The sequence below is a fragment of the Zonotrichia albicollis genome, chromosome 12 (assembly GCF_047830755.1).
Source record: "Zonotrichia albicollis isolate bZonAlb1 chromosome 12, bZonAlb1.hap1, whole genome shotgun sequence".
Classification (NCBI taxonomy): Eukaryota; Metazoa; Chordata; class Aves; order Passeriformes; family Passerellidae; genus Zonotrichia; species Zonotrichia albicollis.
The window spans coordinates 15,233,678-15,246,319 of NC_133830.1; the positions used below are offsets into that span (position 1 = coordinate 15,233,678).

At 43.4% G+C, this 12,642-nt stretch overlaps 2 long non-coding RNA genes across 2 annotated transcripts in view; both read right to left on the reverse strand.

Annotated features, from left to right (window-relative positions):
• The window catches only part of LOC113459078 (uncharacterized), a 29,957-nt gene extending 22,865 nt beyond the window's left edge, over positions 1–7,092 (reverse strand). Inside the window, exons 1-2 of the long non-coding RNA XR_003379941.2 lie at positions 6,679–7,092; positions 733–5,982 (exon numbers count right to left, since the gene is read on the reverse strand). This is a non-coding gene — a long non-coding RNA (uncharacterized LOC113459078). The remainder of the gene's footprint in view (positions 1–732; positions 5,983–6,678) is intronic.
• Positions 7,093–11,159: 4,067 nt separating this feature from the next.
• The window catches only part of LOC102071003 (uncharacterized), a 68,082-nt gene continuing 66,599 nt past the window's right edge, over positions 11,160–12,642 (reverse strand). The window contains exon 3 of the long non-coding RNA XR_012582295.1: positions 11,160–11,255. This is a non-coding gene — a long non-coding RNA (uncharacterized LOC102071003). The remainder of the gene's footprint in view (positions 11,256–12,642) is intronic.

The window sequence follows — 12,642 nt, forward strand, 5'->3', positions numbered from 1 at the left end:
TCCTGCCAAGGGAGGGAGAAAGCACAGAGAAATTTTTTCTGAGAGCAGGGCAAACACTTTGCAGGGCAGTGGTCTCACAGGTGGGAGAACTGGATTTAAATCCCTGAAGCTGAATCAGACAGGCTGAATTGTTCCATATCCCTGCCCGGTTATGCTCAGGGATAATTTAGCCCATGATTTACAGCCCTTCTGTCTGACACAGGATTTCCCTGTCTTCCTCCTCAAACCAAGGCCCTGCAAGTGCTGTCAGAAGCAGAGAGCAGTGCCCAGGTCCAGCTGTGTCAAGGCTGGAAGAAGGGGGTGATTTCCTGGCAGGACACACCAGAGGCTGCCCTGCCCCTGCCTTGTGGCTCTGTTTGTGCACTGGGAGCCTCAGTGGTGATCAGGTATCAAAAATTGCTCCAGAGCTGAGCTCCTTTCTCTGTGTTGGCTTTTAACACAAATCTTTGTGTGAGTAGATTAATACTCTCAGATCTGCCCATGGATAAGGATATCCATGCAGCTCTATTAGCTACAACAAATCAATAATGTAAAATGTACTGCCTTGCTAAAGCACTGTTTTTTTCCCAAACAATATGTCAAATTACTGTCTCTGGACACCATGTAGTGGTGTGAGATACCACTGAAATAGTGTCCTGCCTGGGGTAAAAGAAAACCACTCTAGCTAAGTTACACAGCTGTGATCAAACACAATGAAGGAATCATTCCATCTCGTGCTGCTCTTAGATTTACCTCTTATGAAGATCTTCTCCCACACTGCTGAAAGCCCAGGAATGGCTCATTCTCTTCTGTTCTCTGCAGTGAACTGGACTTTCCTTGACTTTTAGAAAAAACACAAGACTTGAAACAATGAAATCAAGAGTTATTGTCTGCTAAGCCACATTCCTATGCTCTCATACTTTTCAGTACCATTTTATGAGCAGACACACACACGTGCACACACATTGGTCCCACTGGGGAAATGGGGTTATTTTAAAAACACACATAACTATGAGCAAACATGAGCTTCTTAGAGGTTTTTTTTTAAATTGGTATTAAAATTGCATCAGTTGCTAAATTTAAAATTGTTGGTAAGTAAACAGTAGGTAGCATTATAGAGAGCCACTTCATAAAATTCTAATTATCCCTTTCCTATTTGTTGTGACATGCCCTCACATGGATTATGGGCTTGGACTGGTGCCCAGATCTCTGCTTTGAAAATGCAAAGTAAGCAGGAGAGGTTTGTGTAACCTCCAGTCGGGTTTCTGAGCGTGGTGAGGACATTTTGTGAGGCTGCTGCATGTGAAGGGAGCTCAGGCTGTCTCACCTGCATCTCCTCACCCCATGCTCACCCCAGAGCCATCAGAGTTTCCCCCACTGCTTGGGCTGCAGGGTGGAGCTTCTCCTGACCCTTGTTCACAGGGCAGGGGTGATCCCTACAGAAATGCACTCCAAAATCATTCATAAAGGGTATTTCTCTCCAGATCCCGTCTGGGGACCCTGGCAGCACCCCCCACTCAGGCCTGTCCACGCCAGGCTGTTGGCTCAATGCAGAGCTGTTCAGTGCCTGCCCTGCCCTCTCAGGGCACAGCAGCTCCTCTTGGTGCTCCCTTCCACTCCCTGGGATGGTGGAGATGAAATTCAAAACACCCCTCTCAAGTCTTTCAAGCAGGAAATAAGGAGGAGGCAAATCCTGGTGGGTTTGGGATCACCCAATCCTCCATGTTTCTTCCAGGTGAGCACTTTGTTTTTGTGCCCTGTGTCCCAAAAGGATCCTTCCACAGGGTAGAAACCTTCCAAGCATGTTGCAGAGACAATTTCCCCTCATCCCTGGAAGCTGGTGGTGGGTGCAGTGCCCTGGGCATGCCATGGGTGTATTGGGATGGGCAAGAGGGGCACCTGTGGCTACAGCCAGCTCTAACACAGTGCTGTGTACTTAACCTCAAGGCTATTACCATTACCCTGCTCAGCCAAATGAATGGAGTAGAAAAACATTTACAGTTGCCAGAGGATTAATCTTCTGAATGATGCATGGATTTTAGAGAAATGCCTTTGATTTATATAATGCTATACTAGGGGATATAATTTCAATTAGTAATTGCTAATTTTGATTTAGTGTGTTACATACTGGATACAGCAGGTTTATTATGGTTATATTATCTAATTTATTATGATTTATATTTACCTTAATGGGAATATATATTAATCAATAGATATTCTGATTAACTAGGGACTATTAACTATCCTGCAACACTGGAATAACATAATCAAGCCAGTAACAGACACAGAATATTGTCAGATGCTGTGACTGATGCATCTAACTCTGAATTTTACCATGGAATAAATACAAAAAGTAGGTCATGATTATCAGATTCATAAATGAATATATCTGTTTTAACAGGCGGCATGTCAGATGCAGCAACTAAGCTGCTTGCCCACAGAGTCCAATTCTTCTCCAAGTGAATGATTTATATATTTTAATATGAAATGTATCACTCACCAAACAGCTTCTTTCACTCTGTGATATATAAATTCCACCTGTCAAGCACATTTTGATATTGTAATATATCCTGTTGTCTTGCTTCTTTCAGGGGAGTCTGTTTCTAATTCCTTACATGTTTCCTGTCTCAGACTGGTATCAGCAGCATCTCTCACAGCATTACTGTCACAATGGCTGCACAAAACCTCTGCTCAGGGCTCTGCACAGAGGTTTGGAAGCAGCTGAGGTGCCCTGGGGAGATGGGACCTGGCAGGGATACCTTTTGTGCTCTGCTCCTGGGCATGCCCCGTGCTGCTGCCTGGCAGCACAGGGAGCTGCTACAGGAATAAGGAATAGGGAGTTTTACCTAAAAACCACTCTTTGCCCCAGTCCCTGGTAAGAGCTGAGGAGAGCTGTAAGACTGAGAGAACAGGGACCGGACCTCTGACCCTCACAAAGCGCTTAGGAAGGGCTGTTTGTGAGCCTGTTCCACTGTTTTGATTACAAAAACATGTACCAAGCTACTGTGGGAATAAGGGTTCTCTTTGGATCTTTGGTTTGAAAATACCTGCAAGCTCCAGCTGTTTTCCAAAGTTTCACTGGCACTGTGCTGCCTTGGTGGATGGTGCTTCTGTGCTGAGAGCTGGGAAAGGACTCATGAGATTAGGCAAAGACCCCTCATTGCAGAGGCAGGACAAGCAGCCCTGGGTGCTCCCTCTCCTTCCAGCCTGTGGATTATTTGACACAGGTCAGACAAAGGAGCAAGACATGCCCAGTGCCAGATGGAAGGAAAGCAGCACCTGGCTGTGAGAGTCATCACAGCTCCAGTCACACCTGCAAGGGAATGGTCCCCCCCTTTTGCCACCCATCCTCTAGGGAGCTGCTTCCAGAGCTGCACTTCTCAGCCTCTGCTCTGCTCAGGACCACCCACACATCCTCCCATGGGAGCTGCATCCCTATGGACCTCCCTCATCTGCAGTTCCCTGGATGGAACTTCCCTCAGTCTGTAATGGCTCAAACAACATCCTGTGGTTCCAAAATCTGCCTGTTCAACTGCTCCTCCAAAACCTCCACAACCTTGCTCCAGCACTTTGCACTCTCTCAACCCACAACAAGCAAGAAACATCCCTAATATCCAAGTTACACTTCATTTGCTGCAAAATTTGCACCCTTTTGTCTTGCTCTTATGGAGGAGGAGGCAGTGGACAAGAGGCATAGAGCCCTTCACCTATGGGATGGTGACTGTCAGAGCTGAGACTTTTTCCTTCCTCTGCTGAAACTCTGCTTTTGCTCACAGATCATTGTTCCTGCCCTCTCCTCTTTCTTCCTGCAGGTCATTTTGCCTGGGATGAGAGGGAGAGCAGGTATTTGGCTGAATCACAACATGCAGAGGACCTATTGTACCAAAAGGGGAGAAGGAATTGTCACCTGTGTACATCAGTGATTATAAATTGTGTCAGTGGCAGAGGGTCTCTGTCAGCTGAGACCCAAAGCAAGATTCCCAGTTCAGCAAAATTAACTGGAAAATGTGGAGAAACAGAGGAGAGGGCAAGCCATCTTTTGATTACCAAAACCAAACTCCTTAACTCCTCTTAGATGCAACTTTTACATCTTCTCCAAGACAGATCTAGAAAAGATAAAATATATTAATCAACTGCATTTCCAGAGCTGAGTGTGCCAAAAATGCCACTATTTGCAGAGTAGGCAAAAGCATATGAAAAGCATATGCAGGAGAGGAAAACAGAGGCTAGTTCCAGCAATTAAAACAAACTACCAAAACAAAACAACCCCAGAGTAAAGATTTGAAAACCATATGCAGGTTTCTAGGTAACCAGCCCAATTTTTCTGATGCATCGAGGGCTGACTACTTCCCACTGAAATCAGTGAGGGGCAGTTGATTGCCTGGTACATTTGAAAATCAGGCCAATCCTCCAGGAGCATGAGCAGCAGCCTGAAATGTCTGATTATGCCCCATTTGAAGTCTGATACACAATCTGATCCCATCTGAGCCTCAGCACAGCACTGTGCCTGCTGTTCACAAACTTGTCTCTCAACATGCACATCCTCTGCAAGGATGAGAGCAGAACCTCCCTGCCACAGTCAGATCGGGGATGGAAACCTCTCTTTACATCACACATTCCACCCCCCTTAGAAAACTGAATACATCAGCTGCAATTATGAAAAGGAAAACCATTCACAGGTGCTGCAGCACATCATCAAACACTGTATGTCACATAACACAGAGATAAAGCAATGGAAGCCTAAATTTCCAGGTAAATAAAACATGCATGGAGCTGTGCCCTGTCCTAATCTACCCACAGGCAGACAGTGAGCAAAAGGGGAGGAAAGGGTGAGGCAAACAAAGTTAAATACAAGCCTGACAGAAAATATAACCTAATTTAAAAATTCTCCAAAGATTATCTGTGAAGTTTTATCTTTCCAGTGCTGGCTACTCTGTGCTTCAGTGAGCACTTTGGATTTGGGGCAGGTTCTCTGCTCACCCTTCTTCCCTTTATTCCCTTTTGGTGCCAGGGACTGCTTGGGAATTGTGCTGTGTCCTTCCATGAGCACCTTCCCACTTGAGGCAAGCTCTGGCACCCACAGGCAGTGATTTACTGCTGAATCACACAGCAAAACTGGCTATATCCTGTATAAATTCATAAATCCCAAGCAGGACAGTTTTCCCATTATGGCTCAGCTTTGTTTCAGTGTGCAACCCCCGTTGCTGAAGGAGACACAATAAATCCTGGGGCTGTGAAATCCATTGTATTTATATATGAGGCTGCTTTTGGTCTCCATTTCCCAGTCACAAATAAACTGAGATCTTCTGAGTTTGCCACGGGGGTATTTATAGATTGCAAATGGTGGCACATAAAATCAATTGGATCCTATATTTTCTTTGGGACACTTTATTGTTTCCTGTAAGTCAATGAATATTTTTCCCATCCTACAGACTCTTTTCCAAAAAGTCTGCTTTTAGGTTTTCTTCATACCCTTACTTTATACTTATAAGGCTGTGATTTATGCATACACAGTCCTGCCCTTATTGCAGTAGAAAAAAGCAGCACAAGAAATTATTTTCATTATAATAAAATGGTTTTCTGTTCATCACTTTTCTGTCTTCTACATTCTAATGTTGCTCCTTGCACTTACTTGGATAACACAATCACAGAAATTCCTATTATTTATAATAATGGTAAGCCCAAGTATTTTTGAGCACCATTGTATCCAGAGGTGTTAGACACAGACCCATCACAAAATGAGTATTTTCCCAAGTCCAGCCACCACATAGTATGAACCTGCAGGTTTTACAGGAGCTGCAGCCACAGTTATAGACACTCCTCTGGACCCCAGCAGTGAAACATCAATAGTCTTAAAGGACCACAAGAGGGAACAACTCCCATTATAAAATCACTCAAAAAGTGAAGAAGAAAATGAAGCCCATTAAAGTCACCTGAGCTTGTGAAGGGAACTTCTCTCTTTCCAGACCAAATCAACAAGGTTTGCTGGGGAATGGAGTCATTCTATAAATTTAAAAGAGGAAAAAGAAAACAAAAACCAACACTGATTGTATCAGCAGTTAACCTGATGGAAACAACAGCAGAATAAATATCTTTTCCTCTTTAACCTCCTGCCAATTGTGTCTTTAGACACAATTCAGAAGAGAGGATCCGTCTGTATATTGAGTGTACATTGGGATACAGTCAGATATCAGTGTCAGGCACTGTGCATGGACTGCTCTATGGTACTCTGGGACATGCACAAGTTCCTGAAGAGCAAAAACCCCTCAAACTTCTGTTTCTTTGTCCTTCCCTGGTGTGACTCTGCTGCCCAAAGGGCCTACCAGTATTTTCTCTGAGTTCAGCACTATATCTGGGCAGTTTTGCAGCCATCCTGTCAACTGCAGCAGGACTAATTCACTGGGTGCTGCTGAAAAAATCAGATATTTGAAAAGTACTGCTTTTTTTATTCACATGCTCAAAATGGCAATAAAGGTGAAGGAGTTTTTTTTTCTGTTAAAGTAAATGCATTTATACTAAAACACTTGAAACAAATTTTGCTTATTGCTGAAACAGCTTTATGTTCAAATTACTAAAATACAAGAAATGAGTTGTTGAATAGTGTAGCTTATCCTTACTCTCTGACTTATTTACTACTTTTCTGCCATACTTTGTAAACCCTACAAATGGTTCTATAATTCTCTGCAATTGTATTTCTACCTGTGAATTTTGGTGTGGAGATCTTGCCTTTTCTGTATGTAGGCTGGAGCAGGATGTCTGAAGAGTATCTAGAGCACCAACACAGAGATATCTGGTAAAAAAAGAAGGCAAAAAGCACTATAATTTCTTCTGCATCTGTCAGCCAGAGGTGCTCATTATACAGAACATCAGTGACAAGAGCAGGAGGAGAAATACAGGGTGCAGTATGTGCTCAGGTTAAGTGAGAAGTGATTAACATGTTTTCCCAGTCAGATTTTGACTGGTTTGAAGCTCTAGTAATCTTCTGGCATTTGATTAATCTTTTCATTTCTAGAGCAGCGGCTGTAAAGATCAGAATTTAGACAGGACTACAAATGATGCAAGATTAGCAGGCCTTGAACTCTTCATGTGAAGGCTGTAAAGCTGCTAACAGGGTATAAATAGGTATAGCCACACAGGAGGCTGAGAAAGGCTGAAGATGCTGATCACACATGCAGGCTCCAAGAGATCATTCCACAGCAGAGGTGCAGAGGGCTGTTTACCTGGCCACAGATTCCCAGCTCTTCATTGGGAAAGGCAGCAGGAATAAAGAGGAAAAATAATAAAAGCAAGTTGAAATAATGGTTTGATTTACCAGCTGGTGCTCTGTGCTGTAGACAATACAGTTGGGCAGTAGATTAGTTCAGCCCAAGACATAGCTGCAGGGTAAATCAAAGGAGATTGCTCAGGAGCTGATTTGCTCAGAATCAGGAACACCTGGACACCTTGCATCCCTTTCTAAAACACCCATGGCCTCCAGGAGAGTTGCAGTGACTCCCAGGACTGCCTCCCACCCACTCTCTGCCTCCCCTCCATGTCCCACTTGGCCCAGCACTTCAGTCACCACCCAAAGTGTCCAGGGCAGCTCTTTCAGATTCCTGCTTCTCTCCCAGGGGCACTCACAAACACACAGACAGCATGGGCTCAGCACCTCTGCCTTCCCTTCATCCTCTGCCTCTTCAGCTGCAGCAGACAGACAGTAAATTCTAGGAACAAAAAAGGGTAGGCAAAGAGAATACAGGTAGAATTTCAGACTTGCTTTTTAGCCAGATCCTTCCCAGAGACAGTGCAGACAGGTCTCCTAATTGCAGAACTAAAAACTCTAACCTCACTTCCCAATAGTCAAGTGAAATTAGCCATTCTGTAAAGCTCAAAAATGTAGCAATTAGACTGAATTCACTTTTAAAGTCCCTGCTAGCAATTGATCTCTGCAGGACAAGTGCAGTGCTCCCTCTGATTTTCAGCTGTCTGTAGGGTACAACAATAACAGGCAAACGGCTCTGGTGCATTGTACCAAAAATACTTTGCCCATGCTCTGTGTGTCCAACTCACACAGAAAGCCCATGTTTAGAGAAAGATGTTTTGACAAAGAGGCAAAATGATGTGTTGAGGTAGAGAAGCACTGCTGGAAAGGGGCAGATGAGAGAGCCGAGCCCCAGAGCTGTGCTTGGAGCACGACCTCCTGCTCCAGGGATGGGGAAAGGCTTTTCCCTTCCCTTCCCTGCCTCCAAGCAGCTGATTCAACACCAGCCTTTCTTTTCACAGGACAAGAAATTAGGTCAAAACTTTCTAGGAAATTTCTGCCGCCTCTTTTAGAACAAGGTTCAAAAGATCAAAGGAGAGGAATTCTACAGAACCCCGTGTAGCAGTGAGGCATTGACAGGGAGAGATCCTGTGCCTGAGCACTGCTGAGCTGGCAGCCAGGGGCTCACCTGGACCAAAACCTCTGCACAGCTACACAAGGGAAGGCAGAGAGCACAACAACTGAGAGCAGCCCCTCCATCAGCAGCTGTCCCAAGGACAGAAACACCACACATCCCATTAGCACTTGGGATGGTTCCTCTCGGCTCCCAGCTTGGCTGCAAAGAGGCTTCAGGCTTTTACCAACAGCAACAAATCTTCCCTGGGCAGTGCAGTCTTTATCAGAGCTAGAGCTCCTCACTCAAGTTCAGTATTGAATTGCTCTTCCTTCCTAAGCACTATTTTGATTAGGTGAGCTCTTCCCTGGGAGAAAAAAAAAAGAAAAAAAAAAAAAACCAAAAAAAACCCAAACACACTTAGGGCCAGATTTAAAAAAAGCTATTAGAATCCTGCTTAATTTAGATGCATGACAGCAGGCAACTCAGCCTAATTCTCCACTTGAGCACACAGTCTCCTGATTTATACACACAAGTGGAATAGCTTTTGCAGATGCATATTTTGCCTTTTGCTTTATCTTCCTTGTTTTTTAATAACTTACCTTTACCTATGCTTTCCTTAATTCAGACTTAAATTAGACAAACAATCATTTGGGATGCAGTCTGCATTGACCAATTTCCTCCAGTGGTTTGAAAATGGAGTTCACTGGGCTTCTTTTTTCCCAAGTCACCCTGAAGTGTTTTGGAGCAGCCCTGCCTTGGGGAGATGAGGCTGAGCCTTGCTGTGAGTCATGGGGGCAAGGGAAGAGCAGAGGGTTTAACTCCACAAGTCCTAAACTCCTCCCAGACTCCCAGGGGGAGCTCTGAATTGCACAATAAGAAGACTTTTATCACTGATAAATCCTCTTGCAATTTCCACACTGATGTCTCCATAGATCCCTCTGATTCATGAGATCATTTGTCAGTTGACACTTGTTGGAATTAACTACTCTAGAAGAGCATTTCTGTCCCAGAGCAGGTAAGGAGGGTTTAACTCTTTTTTGATAGGTGTAGTTGAAACAAGTGGTTGCACATGAAGCTCATCTCTACATGATGGACAGATTTCAAAACATTCCTAAAACAACTTTCTTTAGAAGATGCAAAAGACACAAAGAACTCCTTGATCAATGAACAGTGGGTATTTTTGCACAGAGGAGAATACTGGGCTGCAGGATGTAATATTAGATAAATATCCTAAGCAAATATTACCACTGATTGTAATTTATGGTGCAGTATAGCTTGGCTTGCATCAGTTCCCAAAACACTTCGCCCTGATCATGCAGCTCTTTTAAAAGGACACCAGAATGTGGAAACTCATCAACTGATCCTTGAAAGTATCCCTAAAAAACATATCCCTGTGGGTTGAACACTTCATGCCACAGTGTTATTTTCTTGATTCCCTAAAACATCAGAATTTCAACATCTACTCCTGTAAAATTATGCTATTGAAGTTTTTATTCCCTTCAACATTGTATTAGCTCTTAAGACATGAACTGTCCTACATCATTAATATTTTCTTGGGGTTTTTCTGGCGTTGATTACCTGATATTTTTTTCTTAATTTTTTAGTTTACAGCTCACTTTCAAGGCCAAAACTCCACAGGCAAGATTTTTATCAATTTTAGTTGGAGTCTCACCTGATTAGAAGCTGCGGCAAAAAGTTTTATGATGGCTCACAGAGCTTAGGTTTCAGCTTTTCCTGACATGTTTATCCAGATTTGATTTCAGTCCAAAGTGTGTCTTTCTGGTTGGAATTAAAACCCAGTTAATTTTCCAAATTCCTTGTAAAAGAAAAGATATTGAAATAAAAGTGGTAAAAAACAATCCCCCCAGATTAAGATTGAGGTAATTTGAAACAGTTTTTTTAAATTTAATTGTTTATGTTTCTTGTTTGACCTGACTGCATGACATGGCAGGAATAGCATTGCTTTCTAGTAACAGCATTAATCACAGCATAAAAATATTTCTTGGTAATGTACAACAGTTCTTCTGAGCTGAAAATAAAAAGTAATGTTCATCTGCCTACAAGGTTTAAAGTAAATAAAAATGAAATACACTATTGGGATTACAGCATGGGAGCTGATTGGAAGTGCCGGCGTGATGTGACATGTAGCAGCCAACTTTGCTGTATTAGCAGGCTGTGAAATCATATAAAAAATGGAAAAAACAGAAGAAAAAATAATGAGTTTCATAAAAAAAGTTTGACTTTTTGATCTTTTCTCCAGAAGAAACTTTCTGGTCTGCATTTTGTCCCACACCACTTTCAGGGTTGTTAAGAAGGAGCCTTTTCAGCAACAGCACCAATTAGTGTTGTGGTTTAACCTGGCAGCAACCAAACACAAAATTGGGAAAAAGGTGAAATGGTTTTCTAGTTTAATAGGTCAGAAAAGGAAGGAAAACCAATAATAATGATAAAAGAATGCACCAAACAAGTGGTGCCCAATGCAATCCCACCCCCTGGCTGATGCCCAGCCATGCCACTGGCCAGCTCCCCCATTTTTTGTTCAGCATATCCCTTTTTTGGTTTGTTCAGAACACATGCAAGGCAATTTTATTTCACAGGTTCTTGAAGTGTTTATGTGGAAAGGATCCAAACGTTCTAAATGTGACACCAAGGTCTGTTCTGTGGGCCTGGGAATAACACAAAGGAGAAGCTGCAGGGAGCAGCTCCTGGCACCAGGGAGGGCAGGGGAGCACTGGCCTGGCCACGTCTGTGAGCTCAGGGCACGGGCAGGAGGATGCCCAGGAGCTGGAGGAGCCAGTTTGGGCAATCATTCCCCACCTGCACTGACCAAAGGCTCCAGCACCACGGGAATAAAGGTTCCTTCAGCCAGGACTGCCACCGCATGAGGAGCCAGCAGCAGGGAATCCGTCCAGAATATTCCTGTAGGATAAAAAGGAAACAGAGTCTTTCAAAACCATTGCATTCTCTCTTATGTCAGAGACACTTCATCAATGTTTTGCAAAAAGCACACCAAGTAATTTGGTTTGAAAAGTACCACATTAGTACATTTTGGCTTTCAAACACGCTTTTTTTCCAAAATGATAATTTTTAGGCACGCAAATACTTCAAAGGGAAAGATTAGAAGAAAGAGCACTTCTCATCCCTCCCCTATTTCATGTACCATCAGGCTGGTGATCTTTAATACCAAATACAACTTGCACTTCAGTCAGAGTGTTTTCTGCTGAGCAGCCCCGTTATTTCCTCAGCAGCTCCTGGCCAGGCTCTGCTCCTGCCTGGAGCTCGGTGAGTGCATCACCCTGGCAAGGCCACAGCAAGGGGCACACCAGCAAAGGTCCTCAGAAATGGAAATTACTCATGAGCTTTTAATGCAAATAAGAAGAGGTCAGTCAAAATAAACACAGAGAGAAAGCTAATTGGAAGTGAAGTACGGATTCAAATGATAAAATAGTGCTCAATTTTATACAGCTCAATGCTCACATGCGTTTACTTCTAACATCCAAGGACAAAAGAATGAAAACATCAGCCTAAGCAGCCAGTTCACACTTTTCTTTCTGTCTGTAGTGATGTCTTTCAAGCACAAATATCTCAGGTGGGTAACATTATTGCTCGAATAAATTCACCATAATTTCAAAATGTTTTTCATTAACACCACAGTTATATAGGCATCATTGACTAAAGTAACCTGTTAGCCCACAAACCCTGAACTCACTTTGGAGATAAGACTTCTGGACACAATGACAGTTTCAAAAATGTGGAAAAAAACACACAAAGAAAAAAAAACCCAAAAAACCATACAAAAACTCCACAAACATGGATGAGGGCAAGCAAGCCCACATGGCGCTTTATTTCCAGTTTAGGACCCACATGGAGCACACAGGTATTTTAAATTGCGAGTATTAATAGGACCAGTTTGTTTTAAAGATTTACAAATTTTGCAGTGAACCTTCCCAAAGGTGAACCCGTGTTCCTTGGGTGGATGGATGGAGGAAACAGGCGCTGCCAGCTCCTGCCCAGTCTGAAGGCACAGGGAGGTGCCCAAACAGCAAAAGCTGCACCACTGAGCTGCAGGGCTTTCACTCCCTCCAAAGCCTGCACGAGTAAAGAGAAATGACCAGCCATAATAGCGTGAATTCTCCAGAAATTTGGGAAATTAATCCAAACCTAAATCCAGACCTCTGTTTCACAGCAGACCCACATCTATTTTAGAGCTCAACCTAAGGCATGAAATTCTTTTATACAGTTGAGCTGCTGTAAGGGAAGCTGCTGCCCAGGCTGCCCCTGCCCTCCTGCACAGCTCAAAGGAACG